The sequence below is a fragment of the Apium graveolens genome, chromosome 9, assembly GCF_009905375.1.
Source record: "Apium graveolens cultivar Ventura chromosome 9, ASM990537v1, whole genome shotgun sequence".
Classification (NCBI taxonomy): domain Eukaryota; kingdom Viridiplantae; phylum Streptophyta; class Magnoliopsida; order Apiales; family Apiaceae; genus Apium; species Apium graveolens.
This window is the reverse complement of record NC_133655.1, coordinates 126,974,579-126,989,562: the sequence shown is the minus strand read 5'-3', so window position 1 is coordinate 126,989,562 and position 14,984 is coordinate 126,974,579. Positions and strand designations below refer to the sequence as shown.

Sequence of the window (14,984 nt, the reverse complement as noted above, 5' to 3'; positions counted from 1 at the left end):
CTTCTGAGACTGCTGATTCTTGTAGACTTCTATATAAGTAATATTTAGAGACATTTCACAACAAGAAGCTACAAGTATTAATCAAGTAAGGAGCAAGGATAGAAGATTAAGAAGACCGTTTTAGCACACCGCAACGAAGAAGAGGAAGCATACGTTATCTTGTGATTTTTTTATTCATTATAACAGTGGATGCTAGTTTTCTTTACTTTGAACCTTAATACTCTTGTGACGTACTCTGGTTTTAATAAGTATTTTATTAGTTTACATTTTCGTGTTATTATCATGTTTTCATATGAACCCATGGTGACGATGAGTTCTATCATGGGCTAATCGTGATCATGGGGTCGTAGCGGATTTATTATGGATTTCTTTAGTTAATTGTTTAATACCTTGGTCTGTGATGATTGTATGATATCTAGCATAGGTTGTTCTTATTCGTCTTATGTGCGTCGCGAATATATAAGATAGCCTGTTAATCTCTTGTGAAGCGAGAGTGAATCTTGAGATTTAAAACTTGCCATGCTAGCATAGGTTCGTGTATTGTATGCATGATTAGTGGGTAACTCTAACCGTTTTACTTGCCCTGTGTAATCATAATGAATCATTTGCGCTTAAATCGTTATATTGTCAAATTCTGTAGACATATAGGGTCTCAACATAATTGATGCCTATTCAACTTCTGTCTTAATTGTGAATGTTTGGTAGAATGGTATTTGTACAATGAAAGTTGGCTTTTATCAGTTTTGTGTTGTTCAATTAACATCATCACCTTTACATGCTAAGGGTAATAACAATAACTATTGACGGAAGTAGTAATGAAGTTATGATCTCATGTGTGTTTAATATTGTTAATTCAAGTGTTAATTTAAGTGTTATATTCTTGTAGTTAATTGTAGTTAATAATTAGTCAATCAACCTTAAGTGTTAGTGTCTTGACATTGAGAAGTAATCATACATTGGTGAGTAAGAGTTAATTAAATATAATTAGTCTGAGTCTCTGTGGGAACGAACTAGAAATCATTCTATATTACTTGTGAACGTGTATACTTTCGTGAATTATTAGCGCGTGTTTTATGCCTAACAAGTTTTTAGCGCCGTTGCCGGGGACTCGGTGTTAATTTGTTTACTTTATGTACTTGCCATCAGTGGTCATTAGGACTCATTGATTAAGACTTGTTATTTATTGTTTCCGGTTATATTTCAGGTACTCTAGCGAGCGTTTATGCAAACACTTTCTCGCACTCGCAAGAGGACTCTAGATACGGCTGAGGAGATAGACTCAGTTCTTGATATTCCGGAGAACATAGATTTTGAAGATTCGGATAAAGAGAGTGAGCAGAAAGAACCGGTAATCATGGGTGATCGTATAGTTCCAGCAGATCCAGCTTTTATGGACTTTTTCTCGGCCTAAAATTGATGACATTCAGTCAAGCATCATTCATCCGGCTATTCAGGCTAATACTTTTGAAATCAAGCCGGGCACTATTCAGATGGTGCAGAATTCTGTTTCTTTCGGAGGTGCTGCGACTAAAGATCCCAACATGCATATCAGGAATTTTATCGAGATCTGTAGTACTTTAAAATATAATGTTGTTATTGATGAGGCTATCAAGCTGAGGCTTTTCCCATTCTCTCTGAGGGATAAAGCTAAGGACTGGCTATATTCTATACCAGTTGGGTCCATCACTACTTGGGAAGATCTTGCGCAAAAGTTTCTGGTGAAGTTCTATCCAATGGCCAAGACTGCAGCTATGAGGAGTGCTCTTACTCAGTTTGCGCAGCAACCAACAGAATCTATGTGTGAAGCTTGGGAGCGCTATAAGGAGATGTTGAGAAAGTGTCCACATCATGGTATGCCTGACTGGATGGTGATCACTGGGTTCTACAATGGTTTGGGGGGCCAATCTCGGCCCATGCTCGATGCAGCGGCTGGAGGCGCCTTGTAGGCCAAAAGCTATACTGAGGCCTATAATCTTATTGAAACTATGGCTGCAAATGAGCATCAAAACCCAACTCAAAGGATGATGCCTGGAAAAGTAGCAGGTATTCTGGAAGTTGATGTAGCTACATCTATTGCAGCGCAGCTCCAAGCGCTGTCTATGAAGGTCGATTCTTTAGCCAACTATGGAGTCAATCAGATAGCTATGGTATGTGAGCTTTGTGCTGCCTGTGTCAGCTACATATCATCCTAATAACAGAAATCATCCCAATTTCAGCTGGAGCAATACTCGGAATACTGTTCAGCAACCATATCAGCAAGCTGCAAGTAAACAGTTTAATCCACCTGGATTCCCGCAACCTCAGCAATATGCTCAAAGCCAATCATATCCTCAACAAGGAGGTGCTGCTCCACCTTCTAGTGCTGATTTCGAGGAGCTAAAGTTGTTGTGCAAGAGTCAGGCTGTGACTATCAAGACCTTGGAGAATCAAATCGGTCAAATAGCCAATTTCGTGCTCAATCGTCAACCTGGAACACTTCCTAGCGATACTGAAGTGCCAGGCAGGAAGGAAGCTAAAGAGCAAGTCAAAGCTATTACCTTAAGGTCTGGAAAAGTTGCTGATGTTGAAAAATCAAAAGATGGAGTAGCTGAAGTTGTAGATGAAGAAGAGAAGCAAAAGGAGAAGGAGGCGGAACCAAGGAAGACTACTGTTAAACACACTCTGCCTGAGGGTAATACAGGGGAGAAACAGCTCTATCCTCCACCACATTTTCCTAAGAGATTACAAAAACAAAAGCTGGATAAGCAATTTGGTAAGTTTCTGGAGGTGTCCAAGAAACTTCACATCAACATACCCTTTACAGAGGCTCTGGAGCAAATGCCTAGCTATGCAAAATTCATGAAGGGTATTCTTTCAAGGAAGGTGAAACTGGATGATCTTGATACCGTTGCTCTAACGAAATAATGCAGTGCTATGCTGCAACAAAAATTACCTCCAAAGCTTAAATATTCAGGTAGCTTCACCATTCCTTACACCATTGGAAAGTTGTCATTCGACAAGTGCCTTTGCGATTTGGGAGCAAGCATCAATCTGATGCCATTGTCTATCTTCAAACAGCTGAATTTGCCTAATCCAAAGCCCACCTATATGTCTCTACAATTGGCTGATCGTTCTATTACATACCCACGAGGCATCGTGGAGGACGTGTTAGTAAAGTTGGATAAGCTCATCTTTCCTGCAGATTTTGTCATTCTGGATTTCGAGGAAGATAAGAAGATTCCCATAATCTTAGGAAGACCTTTCTTGGCTATAGGCCGTACCTTGATAGATGTGCAAAAAGGTGAACTTACTATGAGGGTGAAAGATCAGGATGTGACATTCAATATATTCAATGCGATGAAATTCCTTACAGAAGATGAGGAGTGCTTCAAGGTGGATTTGATTGATTTTTCGGTAACTTCAGAACTTGATCATGTGCTAAGGTCTGATGCCTTAGAAAAAGCCTTAGTGGGGGAATTTGACAGTGAAGATGAGGAAGGCAATGAGAAACTACGATATCTAAATGCTTCTCTTTGGAGGCGAAAGCTTGACATGCCATTTGAATCTCTTGGTACTACTGACCTCAAGAATGCTGAGGGAAAGCTCAAAACATCTATTGAGGAAGCACCTACTTTGGAGTTTAAACCATTGCCTGAACACCTGAGGTATGCTTTTTTATGTGATACATCTACTTTACCTATTATTATTGCATCTGACCTTTTAGGTAGTGATGAGGACAAGCTCTTTAGAATCTTGAGAGAATTTAAATCGACCATCGGGTGGACTATAGCAGATATAAAAGGGATCAGCCCTTCGTATTGCATGCATAAAATTCTGCTCGAGGAAGATAGCAAGCCGACTGTTGAGCAACAGCGAAGACTTAATCCTATCATGAAAGAAGTTGTGAAGAAAGAAATTCTAAAGTGGCTGGATGCAGGAATCATATATCATATTTTTGACAGTTCCTGGGTGAGCCCAGTGCAATGTGTACCTAAGAAAGGAGGTATTACTGTGGTAGCAAATGAGAAGAACGAGCTCATCCCCACTCGAACAGTCACAGGATTGAGGGTATGTATGGACTACAGAAAGTTGAACAAAGCCACAAGGAAGGATCACTTCCCTCTTCCATTTATTGATTAGATGTTTGACAGGTTGGCAGGTCATGAGTATTATTGTCTTCTAGATGGTTATTCGGGTTATAATCAGATTTGCATTGCACCAAAAGATCAAGAAAAGACTACTTTCACTTGTCCATTTGGAACGTTTGCTTTTCGCAGAGTTTCTTTCGGCTTATGTGGTGCACCTGCCACTTTTTAGAGATGCATGATGGCTATATTCTCATATATGATTGGAAATAATGTCGAAGTGTTCATGGATGACTTCTCTGTCTTTGGACAATCGTTTGATGAATGTTTGCATAATCTTCGTTTGGTGCTTAAAAGGTGTGTGGAAACTAATTTGGTCCTCAATTGGGAAAAATGTCACTTCATGGTGCAACAAGGCATCATTCTTGGGCATAAAGTCTCTAGCAAGGGCCTTGAGGTGGATAAAACCAAGGTGGGAGTCATTGAAAATCTTCCGCCACCTATTTATGTGAAAGGAATCCGTAGTTTTCTTGGTCATGCGGGTTTTTATCGGCGTTTCATCAAGGAATTCTCTAAGATATCTAAGCCGTTGTGCAACTTGCTCGAGAAAGATGTGCCTTTCAAATTTGATGATGAATGCTTGGAAGCATTCGAGACTCTCAAGAAGAGTTTGATAAATGCACCAGTTATTATGGCACCTGATTGGACAGAACCTTTTGAGATGATGTGCGATGCAAGTAATTATGTAGTGGGAGCAGTTCTTGGGCAGCACAAGAATAATATCTTTCATGTGGTCTACTATGCTAGTAAGACACTTAATAGAGCTCAAATGAACTACACCACTACTGAGAAGGAGCTCTTGGCTATAGTCTTTGGTTTCGAAAAATTTCGATCTTATCGGCTTGGGACAAAGGTGACAGTATTCACTGATCACGCTGTCATTTGCTATCTGGTCTCAAAGAAGGATTCGAAGCCTAGACTTATTCGTTGGGTGCTCTTACAACAAGAATTTGAGTTAGAGATCAAGGATCAAAAAGGCACTGAGAATCAAGTAACTGACCATCTCTCTAGACTGGAAAATCCTGATTCTACTTCACATGATAAGACATTGATCAATGAATCTTTTCCGGATGAGCAGTTGTTCGCAGTTCAGGAGGAAGAGCCATGGTTCGCAGATATTGTGAACTATCTTGTCAGCAATATAATGCCTCCTAATATGAATGCAGCTCAAAAGAAGAAGTTTCTGCATGAGGTGAAGTGGTACATGTGGGATGAACCATATTTGTTTAGACAAGGAGCTGACCACATTATCAGGAGATGTATCACATTCTGTGAGACGGAAGGGATATTACAAGACTGCCATTCCACAGTTTATGGTGGACATTATGGTGGTAAGAAGACAGCAGCTCTTATTCTGCAAGCAGGTTTTTTTCTGGCCTACGTTGTTTAAGGATGCACATCAGTTCATTTTAAGGTGTCATCATTGCCAAAGAGTTAGCAATCTTACTAGAAAGGATGAGATGCCTTTAAATGTGATGCTTGAAGTTGAGGTCTTCGATGTTTGGGGAATCAATTTCATGGGACCATTTATCTTGTCCTGCAATAATCACTACATCTTGCTGGCAGTCGATTATGTCTCGAAATGGGTAGAAGTCAAGGCTCTACCGACAAATGATGCAAAGGTAGTGTTGAGTTTTCTTCATAAGAAGACATTCACAAGGTTTGGAATGCCACGAGTAATCATAAGTGATTAGGGGTCGCATTTCTGCAATCGTAAGTTCACTTCTATGATGCAACGCTACAATGTGAATCATTGTATTGCTACTGCCTATCATCCGCAAACTAATGGTCAAGCTGAAGTGTCTTATAGAGATCAAGCGCATTCTAGAGAAAGTTGTTTATCCGTCAAGGAAAGATTGGTCTTTGAAGCTCGATGAAGCTGTTTGGGCTTATAAAACAGCATACAAGACTCCACTTGGGATGTCCCCGTTTCGACTTGTCTATGGTAAGGGATGTCATTTACCTGCGAAGCTTGAGCATAAGGCTTATTGGGCATTGAAGAAGTTAAACCTTGATCTAGATGTAGCTGGGAAGAAGCGAATGTTTCAGTTAAATGAACTTGATGAATTTCGACTGCAAGCGTACGAGAATAACAAAATGTACAAGGAGAAAGTAAAAAGGTGGCACGACAGGAAGCTATCTCCTAAGACATTCGTGCCGGGGCAATAAGTTCTTTTATTCAACTCTCGTCTCCGACTTTTTCCTGGAAAGTTGAAATCAAGGTGGTCTAGACCATTTATCGTCAAAACTGTATTTCCACATGGAGCGGTGGAGATTTTTTAGAACGATCCGGACCAAACATTCAAGGTTAATGGTCAGAAATTGAAGCACTATTATTGGGACACGGAAAACCGAGAAGTGGTTAGTACCGCTTTATTGTCAACTTGATCGAACTACTCTACGTCAAGTAAATGACGTAAAAGAAGCGCTTCTTGGGAGGCAACCCAAGATTTGAGACTATAGGAACCTTTAGAAGTTAGTACTCTATCCAAAAACCCAAAAACAAAATCAGAAAAATCAGCCTGGAGCCCGTCTGTTTGAATTTCTTTTTTACAGCAAAAACTTGTTAGGGCGAAAATACGCGCTAATAACACACGCAAGTATACGCGTTCGCAAGTAATATAAAATACTTTCTAGTTCGTTCCCACAGAGACTCAGACTAATTATGTTCAATTAAACTCACTCACCAATGTATGATTACTTCTCAATGTTAAAACAATAACACTTAGAATTGATTAACTAATTATTAACTACAATTAACTACTAGAATTAAACACTTAATTAACACTTGATTTAACAATATTAAAACACTCATGAGATCACAACTTTATTACCACTTCCTTCAGTAGCTATTGTTATTACCCTTAGCATGCAACAGTGATGATATTAATCGAATAACACGAAACTGATAAAAGCCAACTTTCATTGTACTAATACCATTCTACCAATCATCCACAATTAAGATAGAAGTTGAATAGGCATCAATTATGTTGAGTCCCTATATGTCTACAGAAATTGACAATATCATGATTTAAGCACAAGTTATTCCTTTTGATTACACAGGGCGAATAAAACGGTTAGAGTTACCCACTAATCATTCATACTCTTACATGAACCTATGCTAGCATGGCAAGTTCTAAATCTTAAGATCCACCGTCACTTCACAAGAGATTAATACCCTATCTTATATGTTCGCGACGCACATAAGACGAATACGCACAACCAATACTAGATATCATACAATCATCACACACTAAGGTATTAAACAACTAATTAAAGAATTACATAGTAAATTCGTTACGACCCCATGATCACGATTAGCCCATGATAGCACTCATCGTCATCATGGGTTCATATGAAAACATGATAAAAACACACGAGAATAATAACTAAAACTACTTATATTAAACCAGAGTACGTCACAAGAGTAAATAGGTTCAAAGTAAAGAGAACTAGCATCCAACGTTACAACAAAACAAAGAATCACAAGAAAATATGCTTCCTCTTCGTTGCGGTGTGCTAAAACGGTCTTCTTCCTTATCTCCTTGCTCTTCGATTAATACTACGATCCAACATTTATGAAACATCTCTGAAATCTACTTATACAGGAGTCCCATAAAACCCAGTTAACTCAGAAGTTGGAAGTTAAACAGAATCAGGAGTCTAAAATAATTAATCTGTAAATCCGTCCCTGCGAGGCCGCTCAGCATTCCTGAGCGGGCGCTCAGCTTCCTGAGTGGTCGCTCAGCAGAGCTGAGCGGGCGCTCAGACCCCTTCTGGAATCTGCACAATTTTTCTCCCGTTTCTTCGCTGCAATCTACTCCTATCTTCCCTCTTACAATGCTAAACACATGCCAAGGCTTATTATTGATGAATTCTCTCCCGAAATGCAATTAATACCCTGAAATGCACAAACACTAGAAAAATGCATCAAATACACAAAATACTTGATTTGAAGACACCAATTCAAGCTATTATAAGACAATCTAAGTGGTATAAAATGCCACTTATCACACCCCCAAACTTAAATCGATGTTTGTCCTCAAGCGTCACAGACTCAAAAACAAAACAAAAATATGCATGAATGCAATCTATATGAAATGCAGCGATCCCCCTTACTACGACCAAACCAACCAACTTACGACATCTCAACAAATACAATTAGGCGAATAAAGATCAATCAAATTATGCAAACTAACATACAGCCAGAAACGTAGTGTGTGCAGATGCTTAACAGATATGCTTCGAAACTAGATCAATTATCATAACTCGACTATCCTCAAGGCAATCGCATGATTATACGAAGAATAAAAATTCTAGGCACAAAATGACTTATAACACTTCAAGATTTCTGGAGCTTATTACGGAATCATGTTTTTTATTTGTAACAACAAATGCTTATTTGACTGTGCAATGAGTGAGGTCCACAAAAGACTTATGCGATGGCATCCATGTAGTGATCGTTAGGTTAGCGGATCCAAGACTATAAAAGCCTTAGGTCACTAGGCACAAAGTCCCCTAAGAACTTAATAACTCGAATACCAAAGAGCCCACTCGTGATCAATTATGCATTAACTCCTTTTTTCTATATTTTTTTTCTTTTTTTTCTATTTTTTTTCTTTTCTTTCAAAATTTCTGAGCAAGTGCGTTTCGCTCCATCTTGCTCAACCCTAGACTACTCGCATAAAAATACGAGCCAGCTACTAGCCATTTGACGCCTAGCCACAATTAGCAACGAATTCCATTTTTCACTCCATTTTTCTTTCCATGCCTTTTATTACTAAGAACCTATTATAAATTCTAAGCATAATCAATAGATGAACCTCGAAAACCATCAAACCATAACAACAATCTAGTCCTTAAGCATTCTCTAAGACTTAGTGAAATTACAAGTGTTTCTAGCATGCATATCAACCTACACGACTCAACATCACTTTAATGCTATCACTACACTCGCATCAACATCACAAATTAATTGGTAAATCAGCACAAAAGGGATGATGGAATATGCATGAGCTACATGATAAATAAAGCTATAAAAAAACTATATGGCAAAAAATATGCAATTGTATGAACTAAACTATCATGAATATGCAACTATATGACACGCACACAAAATATTCCTTAACTACCACCCCAAACTTAAAATCTTCACTGTCCCCAGTGAAGGTAGTAGAAAAGAACACAGGGTATACCTACTCAGAGAGATCATCATCATCATCACCCTCAGAGGATGGTGTATTAGGAGGCGGATATGCAGAGTCCTCACCAAAAACTGGCCACTGGATGCCATCCAAGGCCTCGAAAAGCAGTCCCAAGTGCACGGGTGAGCTCCTGAGCAAACCTGCTCTGTGTCTCGTACATAACATCCATCCTCCTCGACAGCCTTCTATACTGGGCATCAGCCATCCCAGCACCCTCCTGAGCTCTAGAAGAACCAGCCTCATCTCGCCTTGGCCTCGCCATGGTAGCACCTCGTGCTGGACGCCCTCCTGGAAGACGATAACCCATCCTATGCTCCTCGGGCTCACCACCGGTCCACTCCTGCATCGCATGCAGAGTCCCGGAGTCACTAGAAGCGGCCGACAACTGCAATTGCTCATGAGACGGCCACTGAACTCCCACTGCTCGGCAAAGCTTTGTAATCGTGGATGCATAAGGGATGTTCATGTGCTTAGATCCCCTCAAAAACTTCAGAATTCCTTGGTAGATGAACTCACCAAGGTCCACATAGTACTTCTCATTCAAAATTCCCCATAACAACTGTGCTCTCTCAACTGTGACCTCATGTGCATGTGAAGTAGGCAAAATATTAGCGCAAATAAAAGCATTCCATGCACGGGCATACCTGTTCATCGCAATCGCCGGAAAATGGTGATACTTGTTAGTCCCAGTCTTGAAGGTCCAAACTGTGCCCGGCCTACAGAGAGTAGCACAAATCAAGTCCAAGTCAAAATCCTCAGCAGTCTTCTCGTTCCAATTCTCCTCCGTGGGCTTCCTCTGTCGCTGCCCAATCACACGGCGAATCGCCGCAAGGTGATAATCCACCGTCATCCCCCGGGCCACAGAATACCCATTCTTTTCATCCTTCGTATTCGCATAGAACTCGCAAACCACGCTCATCGGAACTGCTTCAGGAGACTCACAAAAAGCAATCCAACCCTTCTCAGCAATCATAGGCAACAACTCACCATCCCTCCCCGATGGTAAGAACCCCCTCTCCTTCAAAATCAGCATACCCGAAAGCCTAGTATACTCCTCCTCAGCAGCCCTATCATTCAAACGAGGCCTCGCAGCAGTACCCCTCGAAGAATCAGCAGTAGGGACAGTGTTGCTGCTATCGATAGTCCTAGATCTCTTGGGTGCCATCAAAACTAAGTAAAAGTGTTTAAGATTTGTGTTTTTGGGTTTGGGAGAGAGTTTAAGGTTTGAAAGTATATGGGGAGTATATGGAATAGGTGTATGTATATACAGGGTTGGGATTAGGGTAAAATTTGATTAGGAGTGGGTTTGAGGGTTAAAAACATGGGATAATGGGGAAATAGGTCGTGGGTAACGGGCTGTATTTGGTTTTTTTTTTCAATTTTTTTTTATTTTTATTGGACTTAAAAATATTTCTCCCAGTCGGCCCCTGAGCGGTTGCTCAGCAGAGCTGAGCGGGCGCTCAGGGGTCTGCTGGATTTTTTTTTCCTTGCCCTGTTTTTCTGATTTTTTTGTGGTTTTGGATAGGTTACTAACTTCTAAGGGTTCCTGTAACAACAAATCATGGGTTGCCTCCCAAGAAGCGCTTCTTTTTCATCATTAGCCTGACGTAGCGTACCTTACTCAAGTTGACAATAAAACGACACTAACCACTTCCCGGTTTGCCGTGTCCCCATAGTAGTGCTTCAAATGCTGACCATTAACCTTGAATGCTTGGTCCGGATCATTCTCAAAAATCTCCCCCGCTCCATATGGAAACACAATTTTGATAATAAAAGGTCCAGACCACCTTGATTTCAACTTCCTAGGAAAAAGTCGGAGACGAGAGTTGAATAAAAGAACTTGTTACCCCGACACGAATAACTTAGGATGTAGCTTCCTGTCGTGCCACCTTTTCACTTTTTCCTTGTACATTTTGTTATTCTCGTACGCTTGGAGTCGAAATTCATCAAGTTCATTAAGCAGAAGCATTCGCTTCTTTCCAGCTGCATCTAGATCCAGGTTCAACTTCTTCAACGCCCAATAGGCCTTATGCTCAAGCTCCGCAGGTAAGAGAGATTATCAGGACCTAGACTAACTCTGGTAGAGCAACTCATGATATTCTTAGTAGTGGAAACTGGAAAGAGGGCTTAGGGTATGGGGATGATAAGAATAGTAAGGGAACTGTAGAAAATGAGCCTATAGTTGTTAAACAAAAACCAAAGGTTAATCCTGTTAAGTTTGTAACTGCAAAGACTGATATTGAGAAATCAGATGTTAAGGAGAAATTAACTTCTGACAAACCTAAACAGGATAAGCCAACTGAAGTTAACATAGGCTTAATGACAAAGAAGCAGCTTAAGCATAAGCTGAAAGAGGTTAAAAATGTAAACAAGGTAAAGCCACCTAGGAAAAATAAGAATGGAAAGGAAGGTGTTTCTTATGGAGATGGCAACATGGGAAAAACTCTGGGATATGGCAATATCAATCTTGGGAATATCATAATTGAAAAAGTAGCTCTGGTCTCAGGACTTAAACACAATCTGTTGAGTGTGAGTCAAATCTGTGACAGAGGTTATCATGTGGATTTCTTTGAAGAACACTGTGAAGTTGTAAGCAAATCTACAGGCAAAGTCTGAAAGGATATAGGCATGGTAACATTTATGAAGCCAAGCTTTCAACAAGTACTGATGGTTCTGCAATCTGTCTGTTGAGTAGAGCATCAATTGAAGAAAGCTGGGATTGGCACAAGAAACTTTCTCATTTAAATTTTAACAATATAAATGAACTAGTCAAGAAAGATCTTGTGAGAGGACTGCCAAAATCAGTATTTGCTCCTGATGGCCTTTGTGATTCATGTCAGAAGGCAAAACAAAGAAAATCTTCTTTCAAGAGCAAGACTGAATCATCAATTCTTGAGCCTTATCACCTACTACATGTTGATCTATTTGGTCCAGTGAATGTCATGTCTATTGCAAAAAAGAAATATGGTATGGTCATAGTGGATAAGTTCACCAGATACACATGGGTGTATTTCTTGCACACAAAAAGTAAAACTGCATCTATATTGATTGATCATGTCAAACAACTGGATAAATTGGTCAAAGACTCTGTGAAAATCATAAGGAGTGATAATGGCACTAAGTTCAAGAATTTGATTTTGGAAGAGTTCTGCAAAAACCATGGAATAAAGCAAGAATTTTCTGCTCCTGGAACTCCACAGCAAAATGGAGTTGTTGAAAGAAAGAATAGAACTCTTATTAAAGTTGCACGAACTATGCTTGATGAAGCAAAGTTATCAACCTACTTTTGGGCTGAAGCTGTGCAGACTGCTTGTTTTACTCAGAATGCAACACTTATCAACAAGTATGGAAAAACACCATATGAGATGGTGAAGAAAAGAAGCCAAATCTGAAGTATTTTCATGTATTTGGATGCAAGTGTTTTGTTCTTAAGACTCATCCTGAACAGCTATCCAAATTTGATCTAAAAGCTGATGAAGGAATTTTTGTTGGATATCCACTTTCCGCAAAAGCCTTCAGAGTCTACAATTTAAGAACAAGGGTTGTCATGGAATCTATCAATATCTCTTTTGATGATAAGAAGATTACTGGTCTTGAAGATTTCAATGATCATGATCAACTGAGATTTGAAAATAAGTTTTAAATTCTGATTATGTAAATCCTGACAGTCTAAATCCTAACAGTCTAAATCCTGATACTGCAAACTCTGATGGATTAAACTCTGATGTTATTGAAACTGTGGTGACTACGCCAAAGGAAAATGCACCTGTGCAGGGGGAGCATACTGAGGATCTAACCACATCTCAAGAAGCATCAGAACCTACAACAGGCTCTTCAAGTTCTGATTCGTCAAGTTCTAATGGGCCAAGTTCTGATATATCTGGAAACTCAAAAACTGAAGGATCCAACTCAGAGAGCATAATTTCAGGGGGAGCATCAGAAAATGTTCATGGAGACAGCATGGATCATGGGGGAGCATCCAGTTCTAGAGATAACCTTCCATCTGTAAGGAAGTGGACTAAAGCACATACACCTGACTTAATTATTGGAAATCCTGATGCAGGTGTCAGAACTAGAGAGCTACATCAAATGAATGTCTTTATCATTCTTTTCTTTCTCAGACTGAACCAAAGAATATGGATGCTACCAATTTCTTGGAGGCAGATTGGTTTTTTGGTTTAGCAATAAATAAAAGTCAATTTCCACATCAACTGCAGAAGCAGAATACATTGCTGCAGGAAGTTGTTGTGCACAGATTCTTTGGATGAAGAATCAGTTACTGGATTATGGGTTAGAATTTTCTAAAATCCCTATTTACTGTGATAATTAAAGTACTATTGCTATGACAGGTAATCTAGCTCAACATTCAATAACAAAGCACATCAGCATTAGGTACCACTTCATAAGGGAATATGTGGATGAAGGTACAGTGGAATTGCATTTTGTTCCAACAAATCAACAACTAGCAGATATCTTCACAAAACCACTATATGAAGTTACTTTTACAAGACTGGTAAATGAACTTGGAATGGTTTCAGGTTCTTTCTCTAAATCTGCTTAGTTTATGTTCTGATACATCAGACTTTATGATCAGTATTTACAGATATTACTATCTTTGTGTATTATGTGCTTAAATTGAAATTTGCTTAAGTGCTGATGGTTGTCTGATGTGAATTTCTAAACTCTGATAGTGAAATGAATATTTCTGTGACTATTCAAATCCAATGAGTATAACTGTGCTAGATGCTGACCTAGTAGTCTTTAATATACTAAAGATCCCATGTATGAAGTAATTGTTTATGTGGAAATCTTTTAACACAAGCAAATTCTGATATTGAGCTTAGTTAAGTTTACTTTGTGTATCTTATTACTAAGTCAAAAACTAGAATAGTGCTTCTTATTTGTTAAGTTCTGATGTTAGTAAATCTGATGGATGTACTAAGTGCTGATAAGCCTCACTTATCAAAAGAAAAAGAAAACAAAAGAAATAAATAGCAGGTACTCTTTTGAGATCTAGAGTAAAAATGTGGAAGGGAAGACCCAAGTGCATTGCTGGTATTAAGTAATATGCATTAGAAAAGCAAAATAAAAAAAATTTTGGTGACTTTTCACACTCTATGATTATTGGAGAAATACTCTGATAGCAGCATAAATTCTGATAAGCAGTTGTGACTCACTTACACTGAGAAGCCACTGTAAAATGGAATTTCAAAAGATGCATAAAATGAGCACAAAACAGTTGAGGTGGACTGATGCATGAACTCATTCTATAGTAGACTTCAGAATAATGACAGATTTTGAGCAAAGTTCTTAGTTATGCCTTATTTCTAAGATGTACTGAAGTGAATCAGACTTTACTCTTTGTATGATATTTAGCTTAATGCACACACTTACACTCCATATGAATGACAAAAATTATTGTGGTGATAAATGTTGTTTTAGATGAACAGTTTATGTGTCAGATTGCATAAATTCTGAGGACAAGTTCTGATGGAAGTTCTGATGATTAAGTTTTGATGTAACCATATCAGTATTTGTGTGAAGAATTACAGGAATAAACATTCACTTTTCGAGTAAAGAAGCCATATTCTGATGACTTTTAAATCCTGATAATAATCAAGTTCTGATGCTGATGTGGTAGTATTTATTTACTTGG

General features: G+C 39.0%; 1 non-coding gene across 1 annotated transcript; it reads right to left on the bottom strand.

The window, feature by feature from the left end:
* Positions 1-1,748: 1,748 nt before the first annotated feature.
* On the bottom strand, positions 1,749-1,855 carry LOC141688010 (small nucleolar RNA R71). The gene has a single exon (XR_012561481.1). It is a non-coding gene; the product is annotated as a small nucleolar RNA R71 (small nucleolar RNA).
* Positions 1,856-14,984: the final 13,129 nt, after the last annotated feature.